The 22,970-nt window shown below is 39.7% G+C and overlaps 1 long non-coding RNA gene across 1 annotated transcript; it reads right to left on the reverse strand.

The window, feature by feature from the left end:
- Nucleotides 1–5,765: 5,765 nt before the first annotated feature.
- Nucleotides 5,766–16,168, reverse strand: LOC109250985 (uncharacterized). The gene is made up of 3 exons (XR_002073296.2): nt 16,032–16,168; nt 7,742–7,861; nt 5,766–5,920 (listed from the first exon to the last, which is right to left on the reverse strand). It is a non-coding gene; the product is annotated as an uncharacterized LOC109250985 (long non-coding RNA).
- Nucleotides 16,169–22,970: the final 6,802 nt, after the last annotated feature.

Here is a 22,970-nt window from a genome sequence, read left to right on the forward strand (position 1 = left end):
AATGAATCTCCATGCCTTCCAGCAATAGTTGTGAGTTGTAAGTCTGAATTTGTCATACAAAATTCTTGTTGGGGCCAATGCCTCATCCTCTAATCTTGCCCCATGGCCACACCAATCCAGAGATTCGGCTCTATCCTGCTACTGAAATTTATGCAATTTTACACATCCAGCCCTTTGGACCTGTTGTTCCATTTTCTTAAATGCTTCCCCTTAGGTAACCACCATACATCTTTCAAAATTCAAATCAGTGTCACCCTGAGTGACCTTTTAAACTGCCCTTAGTTCCATACCTGCTTCTCTACCTGCCCTCTGCTCATTATTCACTCATTGATTAGCTGCCTAGTGTCCTGTATGAAAAACCTGAACTTCTTTAGCTATAGTGTTTGTTTTGTTTTGATGCCTTCCGTAATGAACTTTAGTCTTGAGGGCAGAGATTCCTAACTACTTCTTTAGTGCCTGGTAAATGGTAGGCACAGAGTTAGTGTTTATTGAATAAGTTAATGTATGAGTGAATGAGTGTGGCTTAATGCAGGTGAATGGATCTCTGGGAGATGCACTTGTGTGAGATCAAAGACTAATGAACATCTTTACTCTTCATAACCATGGGAAATGGGCAGTAGCTTAAATAGCAGAATAGGTGAATACAAATGCTCTTAACTTATACAAATCTCTTGCATCTTATTTATATTTACTATATCCTCCACATATTATTTTATTGTATATTTATCATATCATTATAATATATGTCATAATTTATTATATTATGGTGCATAAAAAGTATATGTTATTTAACTTATTTTATGTTTAGTCTATAGGCCTTTTTGTAAGAAAAACCCTCTTCCATGTTCCTGTGAATTTATTCTTTATTGATAGATACTCTTTTAGCTTTTAGCCATGTTTCCTCTGGTATCATTCAGTGAATATATAATCATCCTACAAGAGTTTACATGAACCACATATCATTGTGCAACAAATAATAATTGCACAAGTTAACCTATAAATTAGATTTAGACACTAACTAGGATAGTGTCTGGGCATGTTAAGTGATGTCTCTATATCCACTGTTTGGGACAGCCATTTGGCTGTCCTACAATTTCAAATGCCCTTTTCATTTTTCTTAAGCCCCAGGAATTTGGTGTGATTTCATTTATGGGAGTTGACACTTTATTACTTCCTCCTGGGTTTCTTTCTGTCATGAAATGGAACACTTTTTCTTTTTTTTCTCAATAATCCCTCCCTCAATGGCCCAATAAATAAATTGAGAAACTCAACTCTTACAACTTGATGTTCTTTCTTAGGTGTTTTTGGAAATTTTCTTGTTTTTTTGTCCAGGGAATCATCCAATGAAAGTGCCTTCACCATCTGGTTCTTATCCTTTTCTCTGGATAGGATATCCAGGTTGGCCCCTGAGGCCCCAGGAATGAAAATAAAACTTCTTCATTGGGCTTCCCCCCAAATTCTTCCCAAAGCTTCAGACAGACCTTCAAGCTGTGGAAATTTGTGGAAGTCACCTCCTTCATTCTTAGAAAACTTCTCTTTCACTCCAAGCTTGGAAGCTTAGACCTTAAATATGGTTTAGTTTTTTCACCTTATGGTATATTTTGGTTAACAGCTATTCTTAGCATTAATTTAGTTTATTTTATCAATTACTTTTCCTTCATAGTTTTGTGTAAGAAACTCTTCTCCTCCCAAAGAGACTAACAATATTGTCCTCTATCTACTACTAAAAGATCTAGAAATTGGCCTTTTGCAGTTAAGTCTTTAATAAATGAGAATTGATTACCAATTACCCAGGCATCATTTATTAATCTCTCCCCAAGTAGTCTACAGGATGTCTGATATCAGTCAAATATCAAGTTTCCACATGTGTGATAGGCTTCTGGCATCTGTTTTCCTTTCCATTGGTCAATCTGTCTGTTTGCGTGCCAGAGTCACATTATCTTTATAACGTCACATTTATAAGTCTGGATACCTGGTAAGGCAAGTACCCCTTATGTATTCTTCTTTAGAAATGTCTAGTCTATTGTAGACCCTTTGGTCTTCCATATAATTTTTAGAATGGGCTTGCAAAGTTTATAGGAAAAAAAGTTTCAGATGTTGATCTGAAACGGTGTGGAAAGAATTGACATATTTACAATATTAAGTCTTCCTGTCCATGAGCATGGTATTTATCCGTCTCTGTCTTGGATACTTCTTGTACACCTCTGCAAGTTCTCTCATTCTAGACACGGCTGCAGTGACCAATTCCATGCCAACTTCAACTAGCTTCACATATGTGGATAGGACAGTGCCTCACCTCGCCCTAAACTTCTGTCAAGTCTTTTTGCTTTCTAGGCAGGGTCTTTTTTATTGTAAGATGTTTGCGGGAAACCACTCAGAACATACATGTCACATCCTGGAAGATGGAGTGGTTCATACCCTGTTAGGCAACCCTTGATCGCTGGAGAATGGGAATCAATAGATGCAACTGCCTTCATTCACAAGGAAGGGAGGTATGAGACCCTTTTCATAAAGCTTTTCAGATGACTACATGGCAGTAAATATCCAGTTGCCTATAGCAACAGCCAACTCAGTAATTCAGTAATGCAACCTTGCATTGATTCTCTCTCCTTCCCTGTTTAACTTCCTTTATCCCTCATTCCTTCCTGTAAAATCAGACTAATAAACGACTTTTACAAAAGGCTTTTTCTCAGGTTTCTACCTTTAGGGGGTGGAGAGACCCAGACTGAATCAAACTTCTTTTAATTATGTTTTCTTGAGTGACTTTTAATACAGATTAATAACATTCTGTATACATCTCTGTGTATCTTTTGTTAGACCTTTTTTTAGGTTATCATATTTTCTTTTAAATGGTTTTCTCTTTTTTTTAAATATTTTTTTTAATGTTTATTTGTTTTTGAGAGAGAGAGAGAGAGAGACAGAGCATGAGTGTGGGAGGGGCAGAAAGATAGGGAGACAGAATCCTAGGCAGGGTCCTGGCTCTGAGCTGTCAGTGCAGAGCCCCATGTGGGGCTCCAACCCATGGACCACGAGATTATGACCTGAGCCGAAGTCAGATGCTTAACTGACTGAGCCACCCAGGCGCCGCTAGGTTATCATATTTTTATTGCTATTGCAGATAGTGTCTTTTTTTCACAATATTTTCTATTAATTACATTAATTGCTAATGTATAGAGATGAGTTTAATTATGCGTATTGATCTCATATCCAGTCTCTGCTAAACTCTCTCATCCAATTAAACCTATCTGTATGTCTTTTGGGGATTTTCATGTAGACAAACACATTTTTTCTGTAAATAGTGACTCTTCTTTATGCATTTTATCTGCCTTTATATCTTTTATTTCTTTATTTGTCTTACTTCTCTAGCTCCAGTATTGAATAAGAGTGGTGAAATTAGGCACCTGCTTTTTCCTAAGTTTTAAAAGTAGGTTTCTAATATTTTTACTATTAAATATGATGTTTTCTGTAGGATTTTGATAGATACTCTGTTTTTAGGTTGATAATGTGCACTTCTGTTGCATCTTAAAATTTTTTAAAGTCATGATTTAATATTAATTTATATCTAATGCTTTTTCTGTTTCTCTTGATACGATCTTAATTTAACAAGATAATGATGTTTATACATTTACTACTTTGAAATGAACCTTGCATTTCTGAAATAAACCCAGTTTGGTCATGGTGTATTATTATTATTATTATTATTATATAACTGGGTTTGATTTGCTATGATTTTGAATAGGCTAATTGCATCTACATTCATGAAAGAAATTGGCTTGTAATTTCCTTTCTCTTTCTCTTACAGTTATTGTGTGATTTTGTTGTCAAAGCTATATGGACTTTGCAGAATGAGTTGGTTGGTAATTCCTTCCTTGCTATAATGTGAAAGATATTTTTTAAGATTGGAAAGACCTTGAGGACTTGGTAGATTTTGACTGTTAAAGCATTTGGACTCAGTGTTGTTAAAGAATTATTATTATTTTTTTAGCCACTGATTCAATTTCTTTAATTGTTAGAGAAGTCTTTGGGTATTGTAGATCTCCCCGAGTCTGATTTGTTAGGAAAAATTCTCTAGACATGTATTCATTTCATCAAAGTTCCCAAATTTTTTGGCATATTTTTTTTTTTCATATTCTCCTGGAACTTTTGCTATCTCCTTACTTTTATTCCAAACATTTTTTGTGCCTTCTCACCTTTTCCTTATAGTTGTGTTGGAAGTTTATTAGTTTTTGCAAAGTCCAACTTTTGGCTTTGTTGATCTTCTTTTTTTTTAAAGTAATCTCTACATGCATTGTGGGGCTCAAACTCACAACTCCAAGATCAAGAGTCGCATGCTCTACCGACTCAGCCAGCCAGGTGCCCCATATTTTATCTTTTAGTAATTTTGTTGATTTATTATTTTCTAACTCCAAACTCTTTCCAGTATTTTGCTAATTTGGGCATGTGGCTCATTAATTTTTAGCTTTTCTTCTTTTTTTAAATATAATGTAAGCTGGGGCGCCTGGGTGGCTCAGTCGGTTGGGCGTCCGACTTCGGCTCAGGTCACGATCTCGCGGTCTGCGGGTTGGAGCCCCGTGTCGGGCTCTGGGCTAATGGCTCGGAGCCTGGAGCCTGCTTCCGATTCTGTGTCTCCCTCTCTCTCTGCCCCTCCCCCGTTCATGCTCTGTCTCTCTCTGTCTCAAAAATAAAAATAAAACGTTAAAAAAATTAAAAAAAAAATAAATATAATGTAAGCTGTTGTTATTTTTCAAAGTACCATTTCTGCTATATTCCACAATACATCTCAGTTTTGAGCCTTTTAAGTATCTATTCTGATTTCACCTTTGACAACTGAGTTCTTTGGTAGTGTGTTTGACAAACTGGCTTTTTTTTTTCTTTATATTTTGTTAATGACACCTAGTTAATTTGCATTGTCTAAAGTGAATGAGCCCATAACATAAACCAATATTTCAAAATTTTTGAGATATTATTTATGGTCAGTTATGCAGTAAATTTTGCATTGTGCATGAGAAAAATACTTATTTTCCAGTTTGGGGGTGGAGGTTCGGTTAACTGTGTCGTACATTCTTTTCCATCTTAATTTTTTTCTCTCGACCCAAGTGAAAGAAGTGTGTTGAAACCTCCCATCCGATAATGGCATTACCAGTTTCATCCTATAGTTCTATTAAATTTCACCTGCTATATTAGTAGATGTGTATAAATTTATAATTATCATTCTGGGTGAACTGAGACTTTTATGATCACATAACGACCTTCTCTATCCCTGAAATGTTTTTTATCTTAATCTATTTTTTTCTGATAATGTCTTCTTTAGTTTAGAATTTAAACGGTCATCTTTTTCTTCATTTATAAACTTTACATGTCATTAGGTTATAGGTATTTTTTTTTCCAAGCAATCTGGCAATCTCTTTCAACTGCCATGTCAAATTTATTTACATTAATTTTCAGTATATGTGCTGTCGAAGCGAGCACTACATTCGTTTTCATTATGGATATTTTAAAATTGCTTTACTCTTTTTTTAGGATTTCTAGATTCCCTGCTTCTTCTATATTTCTTGTTTGTTAAATCAGTTAAGTGAGTTATTTTTGAAAATTAAACACCTTATTTCTATTATTTTCATAATTACTTCTCAAATATTGCCATGCATAATAAAATAATCCCATTCTCAGGGGATTAGAACAATTTAACAATTTAACTCAAATTACTTCATTGCAGCTTTTATTCTATTTTGTCAAAATTTTAATTCTCTTTTTTAAAACCCCATAAACTTGCAACATGTTTTATAGAGACAATACCTCTTTGTATTTATTCACATATTGACTTCTCTTTTGCTTCCCATTACTTCTTTGATATCAGACCATCCTTTTGGAGTAATCTTTCTCTCTCTTCAACTTTCACTCTCCTTTCTTTTTCAGCATAGATCTGTTTGAGGTTTAAAAAATTTCTCATTTTTTAAAATCTGAAAATGCTTTCATTTTACCTACGGTAACTTAAAAAATTTATTGATGTATAAGTCATATGTAGTTAGGCATATAAATTTTATATATACAGCTAAATAAATTTTGCACATATAAATATATCCATTAAAATTTTGCATGTACACATGCACACGCACACACGTACATGCACATGCACACACACACACATACACACACACACACACACACACACACACATTTAACCACCCTCCAAATCAAGATATAGAATATTTCCAACCACCTGGCAGGCTCATTCTTCTTGTTTCCATTTAGTATACTCCAAAAGTACTGTTTTGACATTTATTATTGTAGATTAGTTTTAAAACTTCACATTAAGATAATTTTATAATGTATACTCTTTTTTTTTTAGTATGGCTTATTTTATTCAAAATTTTGTCTATGTGATTCATTCCTATCATTCCATGTAGCTGTAACTTATCTCTTTTCACTGTTGTACAGAATTGCATTATATGCAACTGTCATACTTTATTCATTCTATTGTTGATTGATATTTGATTTGTTTGAACTTCTTTGGCTATTATGAATTAAGTTGCTGAAAACTTTTTCTATATATCTTTAGGGACCATAAGCCCTTATTTCTTTTATGTATATATTTAGGAATGGAATTGCTGGGTAATAGATATAATAGGAAAGGAGTTCTTAGTTAATATATTTAAATATATATAAATATTTTATATATATGTTTACTTTTAGTAGGTATTGCCACAGAGTGTGCTAAAATTATTATACTAACTCATATCATAGAAGCAGTAATAAGAGTTTAAGTTGGGGGCACCTGGGTGGCTCAGTTGGTTGAGTGTCTGACTTCGGCTCAGGTCATGGTCTCGCAGTTTGTGAGTTCGAGCCCCGCGTTGGGCTCTGTGCTAACAAACAGCTCGGAACCTGGAGCCTGCTTCGGATTCTGTGTCTCCCTCTTTCTCTCTCCCCCTCCCCTGCTCACGCTCTGTCTCTCAAAAATAAAAAAAATTAAAAATAAATAAATAAGTTTAAGTCATCTTCTTACTCTTGCCAACACTTGGCACTGTTTATCTTTTTAATATGCCATTCTGATATGGATGTGGTGGGATTTCGGTGTAGTTTTAATTTGCATTCTCCTAGTAACAAAAGATTGATGAACATCTTTTGTATTCTTAACGGCCATTTGGAAATTCTTTTGTGAACTGCCTGCTCACATGTTTGCTCACTTTTAATTTTTTTCTTATTAATTTATAAGTTTTTTTAATATATCACCTTTGTTCTTAAAAAGCAATTTTGCTGAGTACACAATTCTCACTTGAAATTTCTTCATGTTTTTATCCTTGATGGTTCATGGTCTCTAGGTGCTGGCTTCTTTTTAATTTACTTTGGTAGGCAAACACTGTGTTCTGTTTTGTGAATTGCGAGCTTCCATGATATTTATCTTACACATTGTTCTTTTCCATCCTTTTTAGTTCCTCATTCAAACGATCCAGTTAGACACATACAGACTTCCTTCTACGCTTCCTATGTCTTAACCTCTTTTTGTGTCTTCCATCTCTGAGACTCACTTGTCTGCATTCTTCTTGATTCATAAGCTTTTTTCACCCCTAGTCCACTGATCTCAACTCATCTATATCTGTTTTCTATTTAATCTGTCAAATGAGCTTTTAATCTGATATTTTTTTATTTCTATAATTCCTTCTGGAGCACTTTTCCAACATGCCTGGTAATTTTGGTCTTGCTCAATAATTCAAAACAAGTAGAAAGAATTCTAATACTCCCATACCTGAAGACTTTAAAGGTCTAAATCGGCTGTTTCTGCTGACTTCAAGGTGATTTTTTTCCCCACGTGTGTATGCTGATCTTTCATTGTAAATTCATGCTGTCGATTTTACTCCAGGGTAACCTGGGAGTTAAGAGAATTTAACTGACAGTTAAACTTGCTGTAAGACATATGGAGAAGCTTGCTGCGATTATAGAACATGTTCTTTTGCAAAATCTGAAACTCACTAACGTATCATGTAACTTTTTTTTTTTTGGCCTGTTTACTAAGTGCCAGATGCATTATCTAAAGTTTCTCCTGAGAGGATTTGCATTTGCTGTTAGTAAGATTCAGGGGGCACTATACATTCTAACTTCTTTAGAAAACACATTCTCAAAATGTACAAGGTATGTTTCCCTCTCTCTCTCTCTCTCTCCCCCCCCCCCCTCTCTCTCTTTCTCAGTTTAATATTATCTAGACCCTGCCAAGTCCCGTGGTTCCATCGGTCCGGGCTTCAGCCTCCCTACCGCTGCCATGCCGGTCTAAGCCTCATCCTGGCCACAGAGATGAACCGGGCACCTGCAGGCAGGTTAACACTGCTCTTCTCTCGGCCCCTCACTGACCACTCCAGTTTCCTTTCACTTTGAGGGGTTTGGGGAACCTCTTGGAGATTTCTTTTACCTCTTGTGAGCTCAGCAATTACTCTTTATGCAGAATTCTTTCTGCTGCCAGAAAACAGAAGTCATCCTTTTCCCAGACAGATTATAAAGAGGCCATTTTCACAGTGATCTACAGTTTCGAATGGTGCTCTGTGGAACCCTCAGCGCCACCTTGGTGGGGACCGTGGTAGTTGATGGGGAAGGAGATGAATATGAATGAGGTGGGAACAGAGAGACAAGAGTCCAGGCCCTTTAGCCCTGGCTTTATGTAGCATTTTTCAATGTGGCCTGCAAATGGGATTTTAATGACAGAAGGGTTCCAAATCTTTAACATTTACCCAAATCAAATGAATGATTTCATTATTCCCAGTTACGTTTATCCATTCCACACAGCCCTAAAAGATTTGGGGATGATTTAATGTCCTTTAGGAAGTACAGGTTTTTAATGTCAAAATAGTGTAAACACACAGAAGCAAAAGAAGAAAAATCTAGCATAGGAAGAAAGAAGTCACTGCCTCAGGAGAGAAGATCATACTTTAAGGGAAGATTGGACAGAGAATTGATCAGAGTGGGTAGATTTTAAGAGACAATAGTAACAATAATCACATTAAACATGTCATAAACCATGATCTTTCTCTGTTTAACTTTGATTCATAGGAAACTCTTCATGCCATCAGATTCATTTACTCGTGATATTACAAATATATATTGAGAATTGCAGTTTGTTCAAACATAGTCTTCTTGGAGATCTGCCTCCAGGTAAATTGTTTTGCCTGATTTTCATTCAATCCATTTTTATGAGTCTGTACTAAGTCAAAACACATACTGGAAAAACAATTATATTAAAGTCAAGATTTGTATCAAAATATCACCACGTCTCTGAGAGTGCTAAGCTTGCTGTAAGACATGTGGAGAAGCTGGCTGCAATCACAGAACAAGTGCTTTTGAAGGATCCTGAAACTTACTAACATATAAGTCTTCTTCCATTTTTTGTCTTTTTTTTTTTCCGGTGTGTTTAGGAAAACCGTGTGTTTACTACGTGCCAGATGCATTATCTAAAGTTTCTCATCCAGTTGTATTTAACACTTACAACTATTAAATTGTATACACTTCACTTAAAAAGAAAACTGGGTGAAAGAAGTTCAACAACTTGATTAACGTCCTGTAGATTGTAAGTGGTGGAACTAAGTTTGAAACTCATGTCTGGTTCCAAAGTTCCTGTGTGTGCGTGTGTACATATATGTATATGTGTATATATATGTATAAAATTTACGTGTACATATGTGTGTGAGGGTGTACATATAAGTCCATACTGCTTATTCTGGAAAAACCATTCTCAAAATGTAGAGGATGCAGGTTTCTCTCTCGCTTTTCCTTAGTTAAATAGTGTTTCTTTGGTCATCGTCACCCATGAATGTGGTTGTCATGATTCAAATTTCACAGTTAAATAGCATTCTTTTGCATCTTATTTTATAAGATTTCTGCTACTGTAATAGTTTTTTGTTCATAGAAATCTTGTGAGATTAGTTAATATTGCTCTTTATTTTTATTTTTTTTTTTTAACATTTATTTATTTTTGAGACAGAGAGAGACAGAGCATGAACAGGGAAGGGTCAGAGAGAGGGAGACACAGAATCTGAAACAGGCTCCAGGCTCTGAGCTGTCAGCACAGAGCCTGACGCGGGGCTTGAACTCACGGACCGCGAGATCATGACCTGAGCCGAAGTTGGACGCTCAACCGACTGAGCCACCCAGGCGCCCTGATATTGCTCTTTAAATAAAGAAAACAGAAAAAAATGGTTTGTGTGAAGTCACAACAGAGACCTGACTGAAGTCGAATCACATTAATATCCTTGGGGAACTTCAGAGCCATCTTCTTTTTTTTTTTTTTTTTTCTGTCTTTTCATTTTATTGGCACTTTCTCTGATTTATCCAATATATCCCAGCTAGTCTCTGTTTTGCCCAGGGATTCCGGGTACAATTTCTGCAAGCCCAAGGTAGTTCTAGATTTTATTTTTTTTTTATTTTTATTTTTTTTATTTTTTAATATATGAAATTTACTGTCAAATTGGTTTCCATACAACACCCAGTGCTCATCCCAAAAGGTGCCCTCCTCAATACCCATCACCCACCCTGCCCTCCCTCCCACCCCCCATCAACCCTCAGTTTGTTCTCAGTTTTTAACAGTCTCTTATGCAGAGCCATCTTCTTACTGTAAGTTTCTTACGTTAAAAATGTCAAGGAAAACCCACTCTTGAAATTATTTATGTTAGATAAGCCTATCCTTTTAGATAGAAGAGCGGGATTTCTGATCCTTTTTTGGTGCTATCTTTAACAGCTCCAAAAACCTTCTTAAGCGCATATCATAAATACTTGCCCTTTCTTAGGACTGTCAAATATATTTTATTAACTGACTCCAGGAGCATGTGGATAAACTCTGCATAATGGCCAAAGAAGCACAGTAAATTGTTTTGAAAAGTAGAATGAAACCTTGCTGTTTTTGCATATCATCTTTTCTTTGTCCTGTATTTCATAGTTTTCTGATCTGTATATTAAATGAGAGAAAGGCATTGTAATTTTGGTGAGGTCAACACTAGGATACATAACTATGCCTTTTTAGTTCCTATGGTTCATATTGATAGTTTTAGGTGCGTAAGGGAAGTGACAAAGAGCTCTCTGGTTATGTCATAAAACTAAAACTGCCTCTATTTATGAATTAACTACTTAAATACTTAAAGTAACTTTAAATTAAAAAAAAAAAACCTAATGGTCCTGTATTTTATAAACAAGTAAGAAGAATACAAGAAGAAAGCAAGGTGAGTGAAGACGTTATTTGACCAAGAGACAGAAAACCAATGCCTTGGTTAAACCACTTAAGCCATTTGGCACTTCTTATCTTTTCGGAACAATGAGGAGACTGTACCCCAATAATCAGATCTTTTATGCTGATGCCTACAGCTGGCGAACCATTTATACAGATGTTATAGGTAAAAACCCAGCAGCAGCAGACTGCTCTACTTGAAGTCAGAGTGTGTGTGTGACGTATGTGTGTGGAGAGTGTGTGTGAGTGTGCCATATGTGTGTATGCGTGCACACGGATGCGCATGCACAGTGTGTGTGTGTGTGTGTGTGTGTGTGTGTGTCTGCGCCTGAGCCCTGGTCTGAGCCCTTTCCTGCAGAGAAACTGCCACAGCATTCCTTCTACTTGCAGGACTTTAATTTGAAAATCATTATTTAGAGAATTTCTAAAATCCAGCTCTGTTATTTTATGAATTCTTCTTGGTTGGTTAAAGAAGACTCATGTACTTGTCTACAGTTAACATAAATCTCGAGTTGCCGAAAATATTTTGCTTAGAAACTAGCCATTGTGATTCCTCGAGTATAATGTGAGGCAGTTTTTGATATTCATGTATGCGATATATTCAACTATAAATCAGAGAATACATTAAAGAATTTTACATTTTCCTATGGGAAGAACTTTAAAATCATAGCTGAAAGGCCAGGAAAATAGGAGTGGCTTTAGGAGTATAAATGAGGCTCGCCGTAATTATCACAATCAATTACACAGTTCACGTAACTAAGGAAAAGCATGTGGGGAAAGAGTACATCTTACGTGGGGGGGGGAAAAGGAGAAAAGAAGAATGCATTTCCCCAGAAGAGAGAAGGGAATAATAATGAGTAGTTTGGGAAAGTTATTTGTTATAGAATCAAGGCTAATATGCCAAGAAAGTGGAACCACAAAGATTATGCTCTCTGGTGTCAGGCAAGCTGGCTTCGCAGCACACTGTGAAAGGGTGCTGTGGTGAACATCTGCTTTCAACAAAAAAAAGACAAACGTCATGGTACCAACAATTCCAGGCATCTTACCAAGAAGTCTCTTTGCTCAAGCTAATTTATGTGAGATGCGCATTTCCAGTTTCTGCCGGAATTCGAGGCAGTTTGTTGGTTTGGTCAGCGAGCCGATGGCATTGGCAGATCAGATGTAATCAAACGGGTTGCTGTCCTCCCTGCGTGCACGGGAAGGCCGGCTCCTCTGAAGGCCTCCAGGGAAGCTCCTGGGTACACTGCGGAACGACACCCAACAGAGAGAAGGGCTGCAAGACCGAGCACAAAACCTGCAGGCCTGGGCTTTAGAGATGGTTTAGATATTTTAAAAACACACTCAAGGCTTTTTCAGTCTATTCAGCTTGCATTATGCAAGGAGGCAATTAGAAACCTGGTAGCCGATTTCAAACTGTACTTCCTCTACTCCTAGAAGAAGCTCTTCTCACACAAAGCCGCATTCTCAGACATCCTCGACAGTCATTCAGTTGGCAGGAAGGGCCACATTCAGACGCTACGGAAACGCATTTAGAAAACTACGTGAGAGAAATTGTGCCATTTTGCAAGGTTAACACGGTACTGAGACATGAGTATCAGATAAAATCTTTAGCACACTTAAGGCTTTTGTTGCTAATGCACCTGTCTCAATTCTGCTGCCTAATGACACATGCTCAGACGGTCCGCTAAAAAGACTGCAATGACGATATTAGGAATCAGTCAGCACAACTATCAGGATGCTCTTAGACACTGAATAGCAATGCAATCAACTTGCAACTAAGTCTACAGAACTATCTACAGATAGTTGATCTAGAACTGACAGTAAGAAGTCAAACCCATCACAAATGAGAATCCCCAAATTCAAAAATGCTGTATTAATATTACCAACAGGTCCTGGAAGGTAAGAATATAGATGAAAGAACATTTTTCTAAGCGGCTCTGGAGCAGTGACCTGACACGGAGACAGGGGATTAACTGCATTTCGTGCAGCATCGCTGAGTACAGTTTGTGAAATGCAAAGAAACAGTAGCAGAGGAACCACCAGGATGCATGATAGTAAGAAACAGAATTTCCAAGTGACTCACGATAGAGAAAACTAAGTAAGTTAACAGGCTAATTGTTTTTTACTTATAAAATTTGCCATTTGTTTGAATCAACAGAGATATTTTACTCATTATTCTAGATAGTCCAAGATACCTGTGGAACTTATAGTTGATGCCCTCCTGCTTTCTGGAGCCCATATAAAAACCCTTACCCCTAGCTGCTCCTGGGGCTATGCTCTGTAGGATACTCCCACCTGCCAGCAGAATATGTTTTTCTCTCTTTAATCTACCTATTGCCAGTTCCCCCACCCACCCCAAGTCAGACCTAGATTGGTGGAGAAGTTTTTCTTCTGAGCCACGAACACGTGGCTCGCACTGCCAAGATCGACATCACAGGACACCGGACAAAGCTGTTGCCTTTGAAAGCAGGTGTAGCCGCAGCGACTACTTGCCCCTCACGGGCTGGCCGCCTGTGCCTAGCTCCTGCCCTTTCATGTCCTCAACTGCTGCTTGAAAGGCAGTGGGTCTGTCTGGTGGGCGGAGCCCCCACCGTGCAGGGTGACCGCTGGATGCCAACCCCCCCCCCGCCGCCAGGGCAAGGTTTGGGCATTTTGTTTCAATATTAGTAACTGGACCCTCTCTCAAAAGGTTCTGGATACCTCTTAAAGAAAGAGAGTTTTTTGTTTTTTGGTTTTTTTTTTTTTTTAACCTTAAAAGAATAAAACAACTCTCTGAAAACACCGTATAGGCTTTGAAATCTGCCAGTCTTCTTTACCTGGATTCTAGGGAAGAGCAATTTTTTTTTTTTTTGTCTTTTGGCTGAACATTTAGGAATGCTCATTTCCGATCGTAGACCGGACACAATTTGAGGCATTAAATCTGCGACGTGGCATTTAGCCCTACACATAATTCATGTGTTAAATACCTTACCTATTAAGTGCAAAGTTTACACGTCACGACAAGATTGCTCTAACTGCCAAATTAGAAGCTCAGGGTGCTATGCTCAAACAATTTTGCCTTAAACATCATTACCAGTAATAATCTGTGGGATCGGAGTCTGGCTGGATGTTTGGCTGGTGATGTGCGAGGTGGAAAGGAATACAGCTGACCGCTCATCAGCTCAATGAGCTAAGCATGGCTAAGCAGCAGAGACTTGCTTTTATGAGCTTGTCCAGTATAGGTCTATATAATTTTTATTTAGCCATTTATGAGTCAGGAGACGCAAGGCTGTCTAATTAAAAATGCCCTTCTGTACAGGCTCTTTTCAGACCCAAACCACACTTTCATACAAAGGAATGCATAAATATACATGATAATTGACTCTAATGACAGGAAAAGAATGTGATGAAACATTTCCTGATAAAATCTGGTCTCAGGCATGCAAAGGGGATGAGGACTCCTCTTCAGTCACTGTGATTTACAACATAAAGGGAGAAATTCTAAAGGGTGAGGTAATTTTCCTCTAAATGCAGAATATATGTATGAAGAAAAGCAGAGGGCCTTTGTGTTATCTGGACAAGGAAAAATTATAAACGTTCCCTAGATGGAAAAGGGAAATCCCATTTGACAAGCCAGCCTTCCTTCATGGCCTTTTTAGTTTCTAGGTACCCAGTCAATGTTTCAATTCCTCTTACAAGTTCGCCGTGCTCCTGATTACAGAGCAGTTAGGCTTTGTAAGCAACGTGAAAAGGACATTGTTTCTGGGCTTTCTTCCATTGTTGTTTTAGAGCATGCCTCTAGACACACGTCCCCTATTCTATTATGAATCTGGCATTCTTCAGAGATATGGAATGCAATTATAATGACCAAAGATCTTAGTGTTTGAAAATGAATCTTTAAAACTAGACACAGTTGTTAGAACACAATGGCAAGGCCTTCAGTAAACATTCCATGCATCTTGGAGGTAGTGGAATTTACAGAGACCTCCTTGCACACATGCTATATATTAATAAAGCCCAATGTGACAGTTAGCAGAAAGATAGTTTATCTGATTTCTTATCTTATAGGCATTCACTGTTGAGCTTCTCACAGAAATAGCTTTAGTTCTCTTAGGAATAGAAATTGAGAAAACACACAAACAAATAAAACTCTAAAGCAATAAACAAATATTTCATCTGATTCAAAAGAAAGGATTTTCGCAATCAAAAGAATCGTCAACAGAGTAGCTTGCTACCTGCATGAATAGCGAGCACCTGACAGATTTAGTGTTTACAATGCACATTATATAAGAAAAACAGGCAAAATCACATGTTTTACACATGGATGTGCTTCCTTTGTAACAATGGAAGTGGTTTTAGTAAAGGATATGGAAATACTCTTAGCTGATTTAAAGGATATGTTTTCAAAGAGTCCGAATTATTTACTGAAACAGAGTTCTTAAACTAAGTGTTGGGACTAGTGGCTCACAACTGCACCAAAATAATGGATAATCTTTTACAAATATCCATGCAAGTTAAATATTTATTCTGTTACAAATTTAAGAACCAGATAGTTATGAGTTTTTACTTTTTATTTTTTAAAAAAGTGTACTTATTTATTTTGAAAGAGAGAGCACAAGTGGGGGAGGGGCAGAGAGTGAAGGAGAGAGACCATCCCAAGCAGGCTCCATACCATCAGCCCAGAGCCCACTGTGGGGCCTGAACCCACGAACCTGTGAGATCATGACCTGAGGCAAAACCAAGAGTCTGACACTCAACCGAATGAGCCACCCAGGTGCCTCCGATAGGACTTTTTAAATAATGGCCATCTACAGCCTCAGAGACTCTGTCTTACACTTTAACCTGCTTTTCTCACCTTTTTCATCTTAAAGGACTCTGACAACTGAACCCTTGGCTTTCTGGTTGACACAGCAGGCTCCTGGAACGTGGCAAACAGGGTCCACTGAGCTCGGAACACTAGCACAATGGTCAATCTGTTGCCTCGAAGAATTACAGTGGGAAGCTAGAGGTAGAGAATGTCTGTTACCTCCCTTCCTCCTCCCTGTCTCTCCTACTCCCCCGCCCTCTCTTTAGATTTCCACTGGTCCTCACTTTTTTCCCCTTGACTTGAGGAAAGCCTTACGAGTCAGAAAAACCTTTGTGTGACAGCATACCTCAGTCCTCGTGGAGGACAGCTTGCATCTAAATAAGATTTTGGGGGGGGGGGACCTTTTAAAGAAGGTTTCGCTAAAGGAATCTTTCTTGGCATCTTTTGACTCCCTAGCCCGTCACAACACGTTTCTTTCCTCGTTTTCATTCATTTACTGAATTGGGCTTCCTCTGTCACCGTTTGGGGGCTCCTCTGCCCACATGTTATACATTGGCATCCCTAGTGTTCTTTCACTTCCTACTGCCTGCTCTTCTCCTTCCAACACTCTCCCTAGTGACCCCATCCATGTTCATGGTTCCAGACACCCACCTGCCCTCCAGCCAACACCTTTCTCCTGAGCTTCACATTAATATCCAACTCCTTTCTGGAAATCTTCATGCCATGAACTGAATGTTTATGTCTCTTTAAAATTCAGATGTTGAAATCTTAATCCACAGGGTGATGCTATTAGAAGGTGGGGCCTTTGAGAGGCTAAACCCTCATGAATGGAATTAGTTCCTTTATAAAGGAGGCCCTACAGAGATCCCTCTTTTGTGCTATGGGAGGTCAGGGTGAAAAGACATGGTCTATGAACCAGGAAATGGGCTCTTACCAGACACTGAATCTGTCAACATCTGGATTTTGGATTTCCTCGTCTCCAGAACACTGAGAAATAAACTTCTCTTGTTTATAATCCACCCGGTTTATGGTATTTGTTATAGCAGCCCGGAAGGACTAAGACACTTCACCTTGCTATCCTTAAATCATCTTAAATGCAACTTTCTCCAAACAGAATGCTTTGTCTTCTGGACACCCTTGCTCTCCTTCTGCTGTCAGTTGGTGGCATCTACATGGTCGCACAAGACAGAAAACTGATTGACAGCAAAACCTAAACCCAATTTTCAACTGAGCGAGGGCTCCTGGCCGAAGGGAGACATGGGAAGGCCACGAGGGAGTAGAGAATCCCACCTCTTTGGTTTTGAATTTGGGTTTCTCGTTCCAAGTTCTGCTTGACTGCCATGGCGGATGGCCTTGAGTCCAACTAGCTCCCTACAACGAATAGAGACCTGGAGTGGTAGAGAGAATGGGAGTTTAGTTTTTGTGGCGAAGTGAGGCATATCACTTAGTGGCAGTTGCCAGCAGTAGAACAGTCAGGGCCTGTGTGATGGTGCCACGATGACTTCAGTGTCCCAGGCTATTGTATTTTTAACTCCTCCATCCTTAGCAATTAGTGCTTATCCTCAAGGTGCACAGAAAAGGCTGCTGAAGCTCCAGCCATCATACCCATGTTCTCTTTAGAAAAGAAGGGAGAGGAACAAAGGAACTTTCCAGCAGCTGTGTCCAATGCATTTTTCTAGCTTTTCATTGGCTACTTCTAGAAGGAAAAGTGGCTGGAATCTTTTTCTGTACCTAATAATGTGCATGTTCTATTCAGTAAGAAGATGACTTCATGGATATTAGGTAGGAAACTAGCAGTATCTGGTACTGGGGATTCTAAAAAGAGCTTGAGCTTTTAAAAACATGCAAATGTTTGTGTCCCCTAGATTCATGTCACTGGCCAAAGTCCCTCCAGAGTTCTCTGGAAGTTTCAATTCCGGCATCTCTTCACCCACCACACGTCATCGGTTGCCAAGATCTGCCCATTTTAATTCCTTGAACATAACTTGAATTCATATCTTCATCTTATGTTCCTTCCACCACTCCCCTAGTTCAGGCCCTTGCCCTTCCCAGTTCAATTACCACAACCACCTCCTGACTGGGTCCTTCTAGTCAGGGCAGGGTAATGTGTCCATGGTGCCAACTCTGGAACTGGAATCCTGGCTTTTCTGGGAGATTTAAGAAGATAATATGTATAAAGCACTTGCACGGCACCTGGCTCCCAGTAAGCAGTCAATGTATGTTAGCATTTATTACTATCCTGTTTTAAAAAATAGAGTTTGTATGTTGTATCCGAGCAATTTGTTTAAATAACGGATTCTTTCTCAACTAGGCGCCTAAAGGCAGGGACCTTCCTTGCTTATCTTTTCTTCTCCCACACCTCACACAATCGGAAGCACACCCTAGGCTCTAGAATGAATGAGTATCAGTACTCATCAGAAGTACTCATCAGAAGTATTGATACTTCTGAGGACTGATACGCTGCAGGCAGCCGAGCCGACTTCATGAACTCCACAGATCAGACATACGGGTCTGTTATTTCTCTTTATTAGGCTTGTGTCGGCAGCAGTCCACGTGTCCCCAGTTCTCCGATCTTTTTCTTCAAGCTCTGTCTTTATTCCCATTTCAGGCTCCTGATACTTCCCCTTTGAATATTTTTCTAATCCTCTAGCAATCTATCTATCTATCTATCTACCCATCTATCTATCTGTTATAGTCTGTAAGATATATATTATATATTTTCCAGGAGAGGCATTTTTATATAAGAATATATATATAAATTACATGATATAATATAGATTCATATTTCTTAGCGTAATTACATATTTTTATGCAAAAACAACACACCTAGCAAACAGTGGTAATAATGATGATAACAGTGAATATTTTCAGCCCTTGCATTGTGCTAGAGAATTCTCACAATAAATCTGTGAGGCAGTCCAGTTTTCAATCTCCATTTTCCAGAAGCACAGAGGTGTTCGATAATCTGCCCAAGGTCTCCGGCTAGTAGGTGGGAGAATAGATGTTCAGTGGATACTGTTTGAATCTCAGTCTCCCCATTTTTCTTCCTCATGACTTTGATCCCCACCGACCCTGTATTTCTACATGTTTTAAAGTCTCAGTCATACAGTGTGTCTTAATTTATAAATCCCTCTCACATACATTATCTTATTTGATCTTCATAACAACTATCTGAGGTGGGTAAGGAAGATTCTGTTACTTCTACCTGACAAATGAGGAAAACGGCACTCACTGACATCGTTACTTGGATATTTGGGTATTAATTCAGGAAGTGCCATAGAGAATATCTAGCTCAGTTCACTCATTAGGAGGAAATGGAGCCTCAGAGGCTCTTTCCCTGGTTTCCCCAGCTAGTTGCTGAGCCAAGAGCTTGTCTTTGAGTTCACTGTCAGCCGTGGAAGTTACATTGACTTTGGAGCCAGGGATTCAATCTCTCTGAGCTACAGTTTCGCTCGTTTGTAAAATGGGGGCTATTATTTACCTCATGAGACTGTTGCAAAAAATAAATGCGATTAATAGGGAACATCAATCCAGGGACCTGGTAAGTATTCACCAGATGTCTGTTTGCTTCCTCCTTTCTTTCTAAGGTTGTTGCGCGGATCTAATAGAGAAACGTTCTTTTCCGTGTGGTGGATTTCCTCCCATACCGTGGAGCTATGGAACCGGGACCCCCCCCCCCCCCCATCCTCTCTGACGTCCCGTCTGAACTCGGGGACCCTTCCCTCTTGTTCACCGCACCGCTTCCTCCCTGTAATCCTCGTTGGCCACAAGCAAACTTCCAGGCTCCATCCATCAGGTCACTTCTTCCTTTGCCAGGTTCCATTTCCAGCGAAACTCTCCAGTCCATCATGTCAATTGCTCTCTTGCCACTGTTTTTTAACTCCCTTGCCGGCTTTGCTCAGCAAAGCTCCGAGCCCCCATCAATCCCGACGCTGGAGGGCCCTGCCCACCCCGCCCCAGGCATTGCGCCCTCAGAGGCGCAGGTGCAGCGGGTGGCCGTGCATTCCAGGTCCCACGGCTGCCCCCGATTCCACGCAGCAGTGGTTGTCAGTTCTAGTCCAGAGCCTTCGACTGCCTTCCGTGTTCACCTCATTCCTCAAACTCCCGACCCACCCCCTCCCCCTCATCCCTTTCCGCAAAACACCCTCCTTTGCATTCTGCGGAGAAAATCAAGCTGATCCTGATGAATTCACTGCTAACATCAACTGAGCGCTGCTTGTAGGCCAGGCACGGTGCCAGGTCCTTTATTCACATCACCTCATCTAACCTTCAGTGGATACGGTTATGAAGTCTCCACTTTGGGGCGGAGGCCCCCGGAAGCTGGAAGAAGCTGGCTCATTTACCCAGGGTGGACCAGCTGGGGGTGGCGGACACGAACCCCTGCGGGGTTCTCCAGAACGGACCTTTCAAGCATCAGACAAGAAGTTCTTCAACTTTCTCTCCTGTAGACTACAAACTTACCTTCTTTAATTTTTAAAAATTAGGTTTGAAAAAATTTCTCAGAGCTATTCATGCACTTAATTTAAAGAGACAAATAGGTCAGGAAAAAAATAAATAAATAAAACAGCAGCCCCTGATCTTCCTATCCTCAATTTTCTCTTCCCCAGAAGCACCCACTTTTAGCTGACTCTCTGAGCACTTATATCCATAGTCCTAAATATCACGCATATGTTGCCATTCACCGATCTGTCCACTTTAGCCGCTTTCTATTGCCCTCCCCAAGGAAGCATGAGGAATTAGCTAATCACCATGGCAAAACCTCGGCCCTATGAACACGTGACCGTATTGTCCTTCCCCATGCTGCTACAGGTTATATTCATTTATGTGTTTTAAAATGTGAATGCCAAGCACGACTGAGCCACAGGTATTTTACAATGACTTTTCCTTTCCTGAATGCTGTGGTGTAAGGCCTACAATTAAAGCACAATATTATGTGCTGCCTTGACATCTGGTGAAACCCGGAGGGCCTCAGATGGTTTCTCTACAAGTTTCCCTTCCCCACTCTGCTCTCATGGGGAAGGTCCCCTAGCCAAACAACTGTCCGTATCAAGGGGACCAGGTGTACTTCCTGCTTATCCCTTGGTAATGAATTTCAGTGCCCTGCTAGTACTTGGAATTATTTTATTTTTTTTATTTTCTCTGTTTATTTTTTGAGAGACAAAGACAGAGTGAGAGAGAGAGAAAGAGAGAGAGAGTGAGAGAATCCCAAGCAGGGTCTCTGCTGTCAGAGCAGAGCCTAATGTGGGGCTTGAACTCACAAACGGTGAGATCATGGCCTGATCCAAAATCAAGAGTTGGATGCTTAACCGACTCAGTCACCCAGGCGCCCCGCACTTGGAATTATTAAGAAGGCCAATCACATTCTAGGGGCACCTGGGTGGCTCAGTCGGGTAAGGATCTGACTTTGGCTCAGGTCATGATCTCATGCTTCAAGAGTTCCGGCCCCACATCGGGCTCTGTGCTGACGGCTTGGAGCCTGGAGCCTCCTTCGGATTCTGTCTCCGTCTCTCTGCCCCTCCCCTGCTCATGCTCAATCCCTCTCTCTCTCAAATATAAAATAAAACATACTAAAAAAAAAAAGCCAATCACATTCTCGTGTGGGGAGGGAGGGGTCACCTCCCCCTTTTCACACTGCAAAGACTGCCTCTCACAGTCCCTGAGTGCAACCTGGCGGTGGTGCCCTCCTCCCCGGGGCTCTATTTGTGATTAATCAACTGTTGTCAATCTCACGTGCCCGGTGCTGTGCTCAGCCATCCCACAACCCTAGGATGGGAATTCATCCCTCACCAAAGCCATGAAAGGGAGGCAGTGAAAACACACATCCCTCTGAGTTTTTAGGATTGATAGTAATCAAGTTGGCTTCCCCTATCCTCTTCCTAGTCAATCCCTTCAACCTCTAATGTTAATTTCCTCTTCTTGGGAAAGTCTCTTGGTGGAGCCCCTGACCTGTTCCAGTCTGGCCTGGCTGACTGCTATGTCTGCTTTGCAGCCATCACCTTTCTGAGATTTTGCATGTCTGAAAATGTTGTTATTCTCACATTTACTTGATAGTTTGGCCAGGTTTCGAATTCTTGGCCGGAAATTGTTTTTCCTCAGAATTCCGAAGCCATTTTCCATGGCTTTCAGTTTCCAACATTGCTGTTGAGAAGTCCAAACCGCTCAAATCCCTAATCCTTCTTATGTGACCTGTTTTTCCTTTGCTCTGTGGAAAACAAAAAAAAGAACCTTTTTCTCACCCATCTCCCCCTCCTTCGAATGTACCAATGAAATGTACTGGTGTGGTTCTATTTTCATTCATTCAACTTGGCACTTGCTGGGTCTTTCTAATCTGGAAACTCATATCCTTCAGCTCTGGGGAAATGTTCTTGTCTTACTCGCTTAATGATTTTCTCCATTCCATTTGCCTTACTTACTCTCTCTTTCTGGAACTCTTATTATATAGATTTTGGCTCTCTTAAATAGTTCTCTAACTTATTTTTTCTTTTCCTCCCTGTTTTCTCTGTTTTTCTAGATTTCTACTGATTTCTAGACTTCTTCACCTTCTCTTCCAATCTTTCTATTGAGTTTTCCATTGTTATCGGTATATTTTATTTTATTTTAAGTTTATTTATTTATTTTGAGAGAGAGAAAGAGTGAGGTAGGGGCAGAGAGAGGAGACAGAGAATCCCAAGCAGGCTGTGCACTGTCAGGTCAGAGCCCAACGTGGGGCTCAAACTCATGAACTGTGAGATCATGACCTGAGCCAAAGTCAGACATTTAACTGACTGAGCCACCCAGATGCCCCTTATTTTAAATCTCAAGTTTGTTTGTCAGTGTTCTTTTTGGGCATCTCTATGCTGCTGGTTGGATTTTCTTGATAGTGGGTTTCACTGTATGGTGATTTGGCTGGCTATTTTCTTGTAGAATCCCCAATGTCAGTAATTTTTTTTTCCCCCTTGTAGGTGGGCCAGATTCCCCAGGGAAGGCTCTTCCAGACTCTTGCCTGGA

Source organism: Panthera pardus, unplaced genomic scaffold (genome assembly GCF_024362965.1).
Source record: "Panthera pardus isolate Hobbes unplaced genomic scaffold, ASM2436296v1 HiC_scaffold_13, whole genome shotgun sequence".
Lineage (NCBI taxonomy): Eukaryota > Metazoa > Chordata > Mammalia > Carnivora > Felidae > Panthera > Panthera pardus.